We start from the raw sequence: 13,460 nt of genomic DNA on the forward strand, positions 1-13,460 counted from the left end.
TCCGAAGGGAGCGGCGATTCCACTGTGGGCGGCTACCACGTCTTATTCTTCTTCTGTCCTGCTAACTGCCACGTGCGGCGGCCACCAAGCTGGAGCGGAAATCATTTTGGTGGTTGACTTGGCTGCGGCTATAGCAGTGAGCTGTGGTTATATAGTTGCTGCTCGCTCATTTCGAACTCTCGGTTTATTGGAATTGAAGCTTTGGTGCAGGCAACATGATATGTGTATCAAAAAGGCTCCCGTTAATTCGTAATCGAATTGTATCATAAACGGAGAAGTTGATCATTACCCTTTAGAGGCCCTTAAAGAAGGCTCCTATCAAAATTGAAATTCTGTTTAGTATCGAGGGTAACCGTTCGCAGAACGCCTTCAGAAAACATATTGAAATTCGGATTTTAATCGGCTCATATTGAGCGACCAAAAATTACCTCTCAGAAACTTCGAAGCTTCCCATTTCTCGTGACTCGTGCTGCGTCTGCAACCTCGCGGTTGTTGTCCTCAAGAAGATAATGGCGTGTATCCACTGCGGGGGATTGGCCAAGACACAGGCGACGACTGACAGGTGCTTAGAACTTAAAAAAAATGAAATTAAAAATTAAAAAGGTGATAATTAGGACAACAACAACGATAGTAATAATGGGAACAATAAGTAGATAAAGAAAAAATAATTCAGATTTGTCGATTTAAATAAACAAGTGAAACGCTGTGAGACTGCTAACTGAAAGTGGGAACGGGGCTAAGCAAGCCGTGCTTTGTCCCGTGACAGCGGTTTATGTCTTCTTTGTTCCTGTGCGGAGGCCGATTAGTGCCGACTTAGGTGTGCGACTCGACGTATTTTCTCGGCCTACTTTGCCGCTGTGATGTCATTAGAAAGTTTTAGCACACCCCATATACGATGAGGTGGGGTGTGACTTTACTGGCTGGTTCGGATTCGTTAAAGTGATGGTTTGCGCCTCTGCATGGAAGTTCGAGCGATAACTTAGTCGCAGGAAGTCTTCACAGATTACACAATAGCTTGTTATTACAGGGAAATGTTCGCTTGCTGTCACATACTATAGTGACACAGGGCTTCTCTCCAGACGCGTGAATAACTAACTGTCTTTTGTTCCTGGATGGAAACATGTGCTACAATTGGGAGTCACGTGGATGGATAATATTAGGAAGTCTGCGGGAATGATGCAAGGAGTGTATGATGGGGGCTAGTTGGTAATCCATGAACTAAGAACGAAAACCACGCAAAGGACGATACACAGGGAAGAAGTAGACAGGACGAGCGCGGAATAATGCCAATGGGAGAGGCCTTTGCCTTCAGTAGGCATAGTTAGCCTGCTGCTGATGATGATGCTGATGAAGTTCTACAAGAAGTTGTACAAGAGGTTGTAAGTCCAGCGGTGTTGTGTGTGTGCCTCCTTATTCTTGTCTTGCGTCTGCTTCGCTGGTTCCACCTTGACACATTATGAACTCCCCAAGTGTAGGGTAGCCAACTGGGCATCGCCTGGTTAACCTCCCTGCCTTTCCGTCCTTTTCTCTCTCTCTCTCTCTCTCTAGCCCAGCAATTTATTCCACAAGAAGAGTGGCATTATGTGAAGCTAGTATACATAGTCTCTCTTACCGTTACATATATCTCTGTGCGTATCACACGTTGTGAGAAGCTTTAAGAAAGCACACTATTTCAGGTGGTCTGCTGGAATGGCCAAAAGAAATAAATAACGAGGAAATAACTGCACCGCTCATCTTCAAAGAGTGAACGACCAGAGCTAACAGCATGATAACAAGTACGCTTCCTGGGCACCAGTTTAAATGACGGCGCCTGATGCTTCCCCCTAGGCGAAACTTGTGTCCTTGAACGAAAGGTGGAGCCAGCGGCCTCGGCGCCGCACCACCAGTGCGATGTGAACCGCTGCGTGTGGAAAGAAATGTATTTGTTTCCGTCCTTTTGCTGCAACGTAGTATCTCTGTGGCTGTCTCTTGTTTCATTCACGGAGCCTATTCCTGGCTCGGCGCATTCATCATGTGCTGGAGGAAGATGAGGTCATGAGCCCCGTAATTGCTAAGTCTAATAAAAAAAATTGTTCTGTATGGAACACTGGGCGCAAGTAGGTGAAGTAAAAGGGTTTACTTAATGCGAAAATCTTGGATACGGCACCTTTGCAGTCTTGTTTCGCTCAGGTGAGCTGACGGATGAATAAAGCTTAAGTGAAGTGTCAGTGATGGCGCGTGGAGGGGTGGCTGCCAGTGTCAGGTTGTGTGCAGGAACCGAAACTGTCGTGCGAAATTTTTGACGCTGAGTGGAACGCTTGAGAAGCTAGGGCACAATGCAGGGTGATTTTCTAAAACGTGTACAGACGTTTATTAAAAAAAAAGAGAGAGCTACGTCGGTGCGGTCCGTGCAGGTGATTGTACAGCAAGGAAGACGTAATGTACCTTTATGAACCAATAATTAGATGGTTAATTAATTAAAAATAACTAAATACATTTTCATTTTTGATTTTACGAGGAAAGATTATATTGAGAAATTGAAGACACTATTGAAGGTGAGTCCTAGTTTTAATTTTCTTAATCGGCAATGTGGTTAGAAATATCGAACGGGAAAAATACGCACTTGAAAGCTCGTTGGGTTGGCTTTTTCGCATTGCATATTTGTAAAATCGCGTCTATCGCATTTCTTAAGGATAAATACGGACGCCGTTTGCGTGTTTATGCTGTAGAGGTGATTAAATTGATTTCAGCGACGATATGCCATGCAGCGACGCTATTTTATAAATATGTAATGCGGGAAAGCCAACATCAACGAGATTTCAAATGCGTATTTTTGGCGTTTAGTATTTAGAACCACGTTGCCGATTCCTCCCTTTCATGTTCGATGGAAGACCTGGTCGTGACTCAGGCCGGCGTGTTTAATCAATTGTTACTTTTGGATTCTAAAAAGGCTAGCGGGCCGGATGGGATTCCAACCCAGTTTTTAAAGCGATACGCTGAGTGGATATCATTTTTCTTGACGATAATCTTTACAAAGTCCCTACACACTAACTCCTTGCCACAAGATTGGCGGTGCGCAGTCGTAACACCTGTTTTTAAAAACGGCGACCGACTACTCGCAAATAATTATCGCCCAATTTCCCTGACAAGTATCAGCTGTAAACTATTGGAACATATCATAAGTAAACATATACTAACTTTCCTCGAGGATAACGCGTTCTTTTATCAGCATCAGCACGGGTTCCGAAGAGGGCTATCTACCATAACACAGCTTATAGAAACGATACATGATTTTAGTTCAGCCATAGATGCCCAAGAGCAAATAGATGTCATTTGCGTAGAGTTTGCAAAAGCATTTGACAAGGTTCCACACAGTAAATTACTTTTCAAGTTACACAAAGCAGGAATTAGCGAAACCATTCTTAAGTGGATTAAAGCCTATTTGAACAATCGCAGGCAGGTTGTGCATGTGGATGATTGTTTTTCTTCTACATTAGAAGTATTTTCTGGCGTTCCTCAAGGGTCGGTTTTAGCTCCATTACTGTTCCTAATTTATATTAATGATATTAACGAGGTTACCGAGTCTCCCGTAGAATTGAAGCTTTTTGCAGACGACTGTTTAATTTATTCTCGAATAACACAAGCTGCCGACCAAATTAGAATAAACCGTGTCCTTAATTCCTTGCATCTTTGGTGCGAAAAATGGGGCATGGAAATTAATTACACAAAATCAACTTTTACGCATATAACTAATAAGAAGACTGTGCAGTTATTTTCTTATAATGTTGGAAAAAATAATCTAAAAAATGTTGATACCTTCAAGTATTTAGGCGTCACAATTGCACATAATCTGCAGTGGCATAAACATATTAATAACGTGTGCTCGACAGCTTCCCAAAAACTTTACTTTCTGAGGAAGAAATTGGAACATGCAACAAAAGATGTCAAACTGATAGCTTACAAAACATTCATCCGCCCATCCTTGGAGTACGCTTGTGTCGTCTGGAGCCCGCACCAAAAAGTTCTAAAAGATAAACTGGAACGAATTCAAAGAATGGCTGCTCGGTTTATTTCGTCAAGATACAGAAGAAGGGACTCAGTGACTGAAATGCTGAACTCATGTGGGCTCGAGTCACTTCAAAATCGGAGAAAAAAATCAAGACTAAAGCTTTTATTTCAAATAATTCAAGGGCACTTCAAGATAAAATCAGATAGGTATGTTCAGCCGCCGGGAAGACGCAGCGCGAGAACAAGCCACACTCGATCAATCAAGCCTTACGACTCACGTGTTGATGTTTTTAGGTACTCTTTTTTTCCTGATGTCATCGAAATGTGGAATGCTTTGCCAGTTGAAGTTGTTGAGCAATCGGACGTGCACAAGTTCGAACGTTCTATCGATATTTTGTGTCGGGGCCACCCAACTTGATGTTATGAGACATGAATTTTTTCTGTTGTACATTGCATTTGTATTCCCTCCCTGTAACGACCCTCAAGCGAGGGTCAACAGTATCAATAAAAAAAAAAGAAAATTTAAAGCAGGGCTCACCTTAGATGTTGACGGCCTTCAATTTCGTAATATAACGTTGCCATCTAAGTTGAAAATAATCAGTTTATTAGGTAATTGTTCATTAATCGTCTGATAAATTACTAATATCAGGTAAATAATGTCCGTTTGCTGCATGATTCACCTGTACAAACAGCAGCGATGTATCTGTCACAGTTTTCTAGAATAAAAACCTGTAAGCAGGCAGGCAGGGCAGGGCAGGACAGGACAGGGCAGACTATTGGGAATGGAGTGGCTTACCGGTGTCTCTGGCCTGTCTATTCTGCACTAGGAGAGAGGCGAAGGGAGAAGACAGGAGAAAGGAGTGAATTACGGTGGTAGGGGATGATGGTATAATACAAAATGCACACGCTGCACCCGAGATGAAATACATAAGTGAATGCATGCACACTCATGCACGCATAACACACAGCTGCGCTCCATGCACACAGGTGGCTTATTGAACTTGTGTCGCTTCAGAGACGAGTGTCCAGGTGCCCAAGCCACACAATAAATTGCGACACCGTGCTTTCGTAACAATCCGAGCTTGCCCAGTTACTCACAGGCCTCGGGTAGGGGGTGATAGCCCCGTTGTTCGACAGGCGCACTAGGCACATGCAAGGAACATGAAAAATGGCCTCAGGTGCGTTACGAAAGAAGCAATATGGCAGTCTTCATGTTCAATTTGGTGCAGGTTGTGTGCAGTATATCATATGCGACTCCGAGCTTCCACGGAACAGGTGACGGAATAGAGAGACAATAAAACCACAAATTACCACAATATCTGGCCAGCTAGAAGAAACTAACAAATGCAGATTAGTTTTGGGGAAGTTCGCCGCTCGTGTATTACCTCACTTACTGCAGTTCTTCTCCTTTCAAACCGAAGCTTAATTGACTAGAGGACCGCCTGTGAGACGTGGACGGACCAACAAGTGTAAGGAACATTTCTGGGAGCTTTAATATAGCTTTTGAATGACGGAGGTAAACTGTGCCCAAATATTGATACCTAGAAACATTTTCTTCTGCTTTTTGTTTCCTTTTGCATGCATATTCTTCTTTCTTTTAACCACGAATTTGCTTGTTGTGTAGTGTCAGTTTTTATTGGGCGAAAGCTGTCGTAAGAGCTGTTTGAATCTTATGGCAGGTAATTTGCAAGTAATGCTGTCAACTGTACAAATCACCACACTAAGCACGCTTACGTTACTGCTCAATTGTGCAACTGCTTCATTCCATGTCATGCCCTTTTTATTTTGTTTTGTAGCGAAAGTACACTAGGCTAGCAGAAACGCATTTCGCAGTGCCTGCCAAAGGCCACTATTGCGCATGCGCCGTTACCATGACAGCCAGTAACATGGCAACAATGGCATCACAGCCGCTGCGCTGCTCTGCGCATGCGCAGATAGACCGTTTACAGCGCGCAGTTCTTCCGTTTCAGACCAGATGGCGCCACACGGGCGCTCGGAACACGGCACCATTACTGGCCTCGTAAGTCGCCGGCGTGTACGCCTCGACGCAGCAGTGGAAATTTCGCGGGTGGTTGCCGAATGTGTTCTTTCTACGATGTGAAAAGGCAGAGGAAACACGTGCTGTGTTGTGGATTGCAAGAACTGCGACAGAGAGTTAAAGGTGCGGGATGTGGTCGTTTGCGAGCTTCACGAAACCGAACTGCACAAGGGGATAATGCCAATGTTCGCGCCCGTTCGACACGCACCCCTTCCAAACTGGCGAACGCAACAAACACGTTCGCCAGCGCTAGATAGCTAATAAAGAAAGATTTCGATCTTGGAAAATCTGCGAGGGTAAGTGCACAACACAGCCGCATGAAGAAGCTGTTCCGCCACCGAAACCATGACGGCGTGCTTTCAGTTGTGCACTGTGCTGAAGCCCCATTGAGCGTAAGTGATGGTGTGTGGCCATTGGTAAAAGGAGCGCCCGAAGCCGAATTAGGAACGAAAAAAAAAAGACGACTTACGCTCTTACATGCTGCTGCTGTTTATTATGTACCGCACAGCCGTGCGAGCCGAAAACGCTTACCGTCAGTACGTGTATTACACGCCGTCTTGGTGCTACTGCTCAGTTTCGCTCCTAGTAGCGTGGTTTCCGTGGGCCGTATTTGGATTACAGCATTTGGTTTACGGCTGCTGTGCTGGGCGGTTGTCACTTGCTTGCGGTCCATGCGAGACAGTCACTAAAAGTGACTCCGCACGCTCAGAGTGAAACTGATTAATTACAACCAAAGAGGCCACGAGCATTTCCATGTCCGCATATCGAGCGTCGAGCGTACCAAAATGTTTTATATGAGGCTGACGTTATTGTGAAATTCGTCTAGTATGAACGCGTTGCCATGCGCACGTTATAACAATTATATCGCGGATTCCTTCGAAATGATTGCACGCCAGCTTGTGACGGCTGCTTGATGCATGGTACTGCTACCGTGATAGTTAAATTTATGCGTCTATTTATTTTTGTCGCCTTTCTATGCTTAACCAACCAGTAGGAAATATTTCGGGTTTCCTAAGCACCGTTAACAGGTTGTAAACAAATTCATACGATGTGCATGTGAGCGTTATAGAGCAGTGTCTGCATGCAGGTACACAATAGGACAACGACCTTTAAGCCCGCAAGAATATTAAACCTTGCCGTTTTATTAATGACATTAAAAAAATATTAAGCAGAGCCTTCAGCGCATGCAAAGACACAGGCGATCCGTTCGTTGGCTCTCCGCGACATGAAGTCCTATCGCGTTTTCACGCCTGAAGTGATCAAATTAGGGTTCTCACATGTCCTTCCAAGCTTTGGCCAAACCATAGTGTCGTCTTCCCTCTCCTTTACAACCGTATCAGCCGAAACACTGCCTGTCGGAACCGAACCGTCCGACGCAGCCATGGACGCAGCAGCCTTCGCGACTAGGCGCGCGCCGAGCGGTCAGGAGGCGAGTAATGGCAGCGTGATCACGTGATCAAAGAAGCAGCCCCCATGATACGGCGCTGTAAAGCGTCTATAAGCCGGAAGCGATGCGCTCGCTCCTCAGACGCGCATCGTGGAAGAAGGAGAGCGGCTGTGCTCGTCACGGCAGCAGTACAGGCTGCGTGAAATTGAGGCTTCCGATCCAGAAGTCGTCGCATAGTACAAGGCCGGCCGACAGCGTGAAAACGAGGCGAGGAAGGCTAAGCGGGCGGCCGAGACGCCCGAGGAACGAGAGGAACGTCTCGCGAAGAGACGCCGCCAAGCTGCTGAACGACAGCGACGGCGTGTCGCTACCGAAATGTCAGTAGACGAAACTGCTTTCGCTACGCATATCCTGGCCTAGCTGAGCTAAGCCACTGCCAGTTTTTAGAGCGCAGCTCTTTGGCGTCCGTTCCTGGGTTTCGCGTCGGCGTCGGCGTCGGCGTCGGCCTCGTAACCAGCTCCGCCCCCAATGTCACGCTTTTCAATTGGTCGAAATGCTCGTGACGTCACAGAGCGCGAATTTCAAATGGGGCCAATTGTACTTTGGCTAGTAACCATGCAACCAATCAAAGGGATCGTATAGTGATGCTGCAACTAAGTTGGACTGAGTTTAGTTAATTGCTTAAATAATCAATTAGCCTAATTAATATAGAGGAGAATGAAGAGGTCAGAAGAAAAAAGAAAGACGCGCGCCGCTGCGACAACAGCGTCCGCGGAAGGAGACGCTGCTGAAAAAAAACAGATAAAGAGAAATTTATTGGACCCACAAGTACATAAAAGGGACCACAGTCCCTCGAACAGGCAAATGAACAATACAGCGACATTCGTCGCTCAATAACACGAGTCGCGAAAAAAAAGATACAAAAGGCGACAACCAACACAAACACCAACAAACTCCACGAGAGTCCGGATTGTCCTCAAATGTCCAGAACGCGCGGGGGAAGCACGCACTACGGTACATACCACCAACGCGCACGTCACACACTTAATAGGGCAGGAGCCGCACCGTCACGCGACCCCTGTCGGCGGCGATGAAGCGGGTGCTCCACCGCCGCAAAAACTCCTCTTCTGGTAGTTGGATTCTGTCCAAGCACGCCTGTTGGAACAGGCGCGCTCGTACGCGCTGGAGCAGGGGGAACATCGCGCGCTGAGGCCGACCCTGCAACGAAGCGACGCCACGCTGGCGCCACAAAACAAAGGCGCCCACACAAAGAAGGAGGCGCACAAAAAAGTCGCGCGGCCTAGTGCGCGCGTCTAAAGAAACAAAAAACATGCGAGACATGAGTCTCCAAAAAGTGCGCGCCACGACGCACTCGAACATGGCGTGCTCGAGGGTCTCGGTCGCACCGCACTGGGGACACCGCGAAGAAGGAGCGATGCCCCACGCGGCGATGCGGACCCCCGTCGGTAGGACACTCCAGCCTCGCAGCCAGCCGAAGTCGCGGACGTCGGGTGGTAACGAATGCGACGTCAAGTCCCGCCACCGCACCTGCCTGCTCCGCTGAAGCTGGTCTGGTGTAGCCTCCTGGATGGCAAGGAGCTCGCAAACGCGGGAGGCCTGCGTCTCAGAGACGTCGACCTCGGGCAAGGTGGCGGTGAGGGACTCGGCCGTCCGGCAGACATACCGGTAGAACCCCGGCTGCTGTTCGGCTGAAGGACCTGTGCAGTTGCTAAAAAAGTGGCGCCGCGAAGTCCCGAGCAGGTATGCGAGGAGCCCTCTGCCCGGGTAGTCGGTGGAGTTGACTAGATAAGCACGAAACCGCGTTCCCTCCACCACCACGCACTTCCCCACTCAGTAAGACGTTGCTCGTTTCATATACGTTGTGTCGAACATCCTAGACAGTTCCAACAATTGACAGGTTAATGACAGAACACGATGGATAGAAATACAATAATATAAATATGAAATAGCCTAATTAACCTTTCTAGTTAGACCGCATAAATCAATAAAACCGAGAACGAAATTGGTCGAGTTGGGGAATCGAACCAGGGTCTCCGGAGTGCGATACGAGCACGCTAGCCACTCCGTAATGCCAGCTGAATGGTTTGGAATGAACAAAGGCGCGTCTAGCTAATACGGCGTCTTCGTTCACTCCCATCTTCCCCCTTTCCCTTACGGCGAGGTGCAGGTGTCCACCCAGATATGCGAGAGAGATACATTTCCTTTCCTCAAAAAATAAATTTACCGTCCAGCAAGGCGTACAGCCGAATTGGCGATGGCGTTCTGTGGACTCCCTGGCAGCGTTGCAAGACGCTGTCGCGTTCCACTCTTACAGGCGAAGCTTAACATGTTAACCACACATCAGTAACACACGCAGACAGCCAATGGACGCGTCATTCGCTGGCAGCACTTGATTCATCATTCACAACCACATTCTTAACGTACGCTCCCTTGCCGCACATGCCAAGGACGTACACCACGATCACATTCTGCGCCATTCCTCTGTACTTTGCTTTGCTGAAACCTGGATGGATCCCGAAGAGCCTCTCGAAATCATAGATTTCCTATACTAAGAACTGTTAGTGGAGTCTTTGTTAAAGGAATACGTGTGACAAATAAAAAAAAAATTCTGTAATAGCGCATACATGTGTTGCTCTATTTCTTTGCCTCAATCTATCGAAAAGGTGAAACAGCTTATTTGCTGCGCTCAAATTTCGGATTAGGAAGTAACGTAATCGTCGGTAATTTTTTGTGCATTCCTTCAACTCACCAGTATTGTCAAGAGGCTTCCAACTGTCGCTGCCAACACTACTAATTAACCCACTCATCCTGATGTGAGTTCTTGGTATACTTTGCTCATCCAGTTGTTGTCGTGCGGAAGCTATGCTGGAACAGGAGCATGGCATAACGAGCGCGCGCAGCCTGAGGATTAATTTCTCAGAGTAAGCAGGCGTCTCTCAGGACGGCACGCGTCGTGAGCTTATTTCGGCTGCCTACAGGAGCCCTGCGCCACTACCTCCCATTGCGACTACTACTACGGGAAATTTCAGCGACTTATTATACACAGAGTTCTGGAAACGGCCAAAGGGGAAGGCTGCGGACTGCAAGGAACCTTAGATATAGTTAGCCGTGACCGCAAGCAAAGGTTGCTGCTCCCACTAATGTCCAAATATGCCTATACCTAGGCACTTGATTTATGCTCCAGCATCAAGCCCCCCTCCCCCTCTATTTTCCGTCCCAGTCCTTCATTTTTAATACAGATTAGCCTTCCCCCTAATCCCTCCTTAAACCTGCCCTAACATCTTTGCTCCTCGTAACTTTCTCATCATTCTCTTAAAATAGGAGCTATGAATAACAAACCCAGTCATACAACTCCGACATAAACTCACACTTAGACCAGATTACGGAGACTGGTTCAGCAATCGAGCTAATGCATTGCGCGCCTAACGCTCGGACCAAGGACGTCTTGCAGCACAAAGCGTGGATGGGAGCTCGAACACAACACAGACTTAAGAGAAACTGTCTACAAGACATCGAACGTTAATTTTAAATGGTGGCGATTTGCTCTGATAATTTTGGATCTGGATATTAAGTGATTACAGTGCATAAAATTAACCGGTCTGAAAAAAAACATACTTGCTGGCGCCTGCCGAGACCCCACATACTTGCTGGCGCCTGCACACTAAGACCCCACAAGGTTCATATTGTGAAAAACGACAGAAATTGAATGATGTATAACAGCAATAACCAGTATACCCGCCGCGGTGGCCCAGTAGTTAGGGCGCTCGGATACTGAGCCAAGCTCCCAGGTTCGAACCTGGCCGCGGTGGCCGCGTTTCGATGGAGGCGAAATGCAAAATGCGCCCGTGTGCTGTGCAATGTCAGTGCACATTAAAGATCCCCAGGTAGTCAAAATTATTCCGGAGCCCTCCACTACGGCACCTGTTTCTTCCTTTCTTATCTTCCTCCCCTCCCTTACAGCGCGGTTCGGGTGTCCACCGAGGTATATGAGGCAGATACTGCGCCATTTTCTTTCCTCAGAAACTAATTTTTCAATAACCAGTAAACGAACGTAGTTTTCCGGGCCAATGACCAAGCAGTGTGCGAGTCCCAGGCAGCAATATCGAAAACCAAATAGGGCTAGTTTTTTTAAAACTTGTTTTGCTCAGAAGGTAAAGCGCAGTGTTTCACTCGCAGTGACCCCCAGAAGAAATTTTAGCAGTTGCACTGTCGATGAGAAAACTATAGAAGCGGAAATTAGCAAAAAGAAAATAGAAACTTGGGTCCTGTCAGCAGTTTCGATTTTCGCAATGAAATATATATACATTTTTTTCGAGGAAAAAAGTCATGATGTTTTCCGTGCACTTCTTGCTTCATGGCATAGCCGACGGCTGCTTCAAAATCAGAACGGAGTAACATCTCAACAACTTGTGTTCAAATAATCTTTGCAAGGATATCAGCGTCTGTCAGCTATTTTCGAAACACACCGGAAGACGGAATAAAGCTTTTCATGACGCCAAAAAAAAAGAAAAGAAAAGGCGCCGCTTTACAGAGCACTTCCGTGCAGTGCGACCCTTTACTGTACGCTAACTGTACGCAAGGCACATCTGTCTTTCCAGACACGTAGCTTTTCAATGTGCAACGACGACTTCTCTGATGAAACGAAGAGCACAAGTATACGTTATAGATGGAGTCGGGCGTTTCGTTTCTATTTTTGCAGAATCGGGTTACTTCCGGTCACGGTTTGCGATTGCGGTTCGGTTTTCACCGGGAAAGGCTAAAATAAGATGCATTTTTATTTTTTTATGTTTTCCGGAAGCCATCTGTCGCTCTCTTGTTTCTGTTTAGCGCCAGACAGCCCATGTCAAATTTCTGACTCGCCGCTACTTTCGTGGACTTCTCTGAACTGCCGCCCACGACAGCCGAGCTGACCAGAATTATGTACCATGACATGTGCGGCTTTTACTTATCCCGTTTGAAACCTTTTTGTCAGCCATGTAGCCGTGGAGTCGTCGAGGTATTTTGTGGGTGGAGGTTTGTCTCCTTCCAGTTGACTGTCAAGTTCATTTTGCCGCGCTAGAACTACGTTGAAATATTTTCGTTTATTTTTCGTTGGCGTGCCCAATCTGCTCGCCTTCTTTAGGCGACGTATACTAAAAATTTAACCAGCGACAAAAGTTATGTCCCTTGTAGTGCGCCTTTTACAGCCCACACGTCCATGTTCAAGAAGTGCTGTCACGGGGCACGCACAACTGTCATACGAGTATGTCGCTTGTGCATCTTTGTGACTACCTACGTGCGATACATTTGAAACGCGCTTCACAGCTGACGACGATGTAAACGCAGCACACAACTAATCCTCAGACCAAAGGCGAGAGCTCACGCAGTAATTGAAATAAAAATTGGAGGGAACACTTAAGCTCCGTCTTAAGGATATGACGCAATACCGTTAATGAGCTAATTAATGCCCATGTATGCGGAATTGGTCATTCTCAACTTTACAGCAATGTGTCCTTGGCAGTACTCCCACCTAGAGATGTAAAATTTCAAGAAATTTTGAATGGCATGAAAAAAACCATTCTTTTCAGGGTTTTTTTCATGAAAAATTGGAAATTTTGCAAAACGCGTTAAAAACAGATTTATTTGCAACAGCACAACGACCAATAATAATGCTCCGAAGTTCAGTCTAATATGCAGCTATAGATGTCATATTCTGAAACGAACTTCTTGTTCTATTGCATCGAGAAGATAAATAATGATTTGCACTCCAGGCGAATATGGAGATATAAATATCGTATTTGTGGAATGAACTTCTTGTTCTATTGCACCGACAAAGGGAACATGAAAACTGATCTATAAGTCACTCCATATCGGATTCATTGTCACTGCCGCTGGATGTGGCACTACGCGCAGCAGCATGGATTAAGTTGTGCCCACAGTTAGGTTCGACTGCACATACACGAGCTTTCGAACGCGTTCCCCTGAAAGCCTGTTGCGAATCCTTGTATGGACGTTTCCGAAACGTGACCAGTTTCGTTCGCAGCTGGC

Source organism: Amblyomma mixtum, chromosome 5 (assembly GCF_055824585.1).
Source record: "Amblyomma mixtum isolate Tamu chromosome 5, ASM5582458v1, whole genome shotgun sequence".
NCBI classification, from domain to species: Eukaryota; Metazoa; Arthropoda; class Arachnida; order Ixodida; family Ixodidae; genus Amblyomma; species Amblyomma mixtum.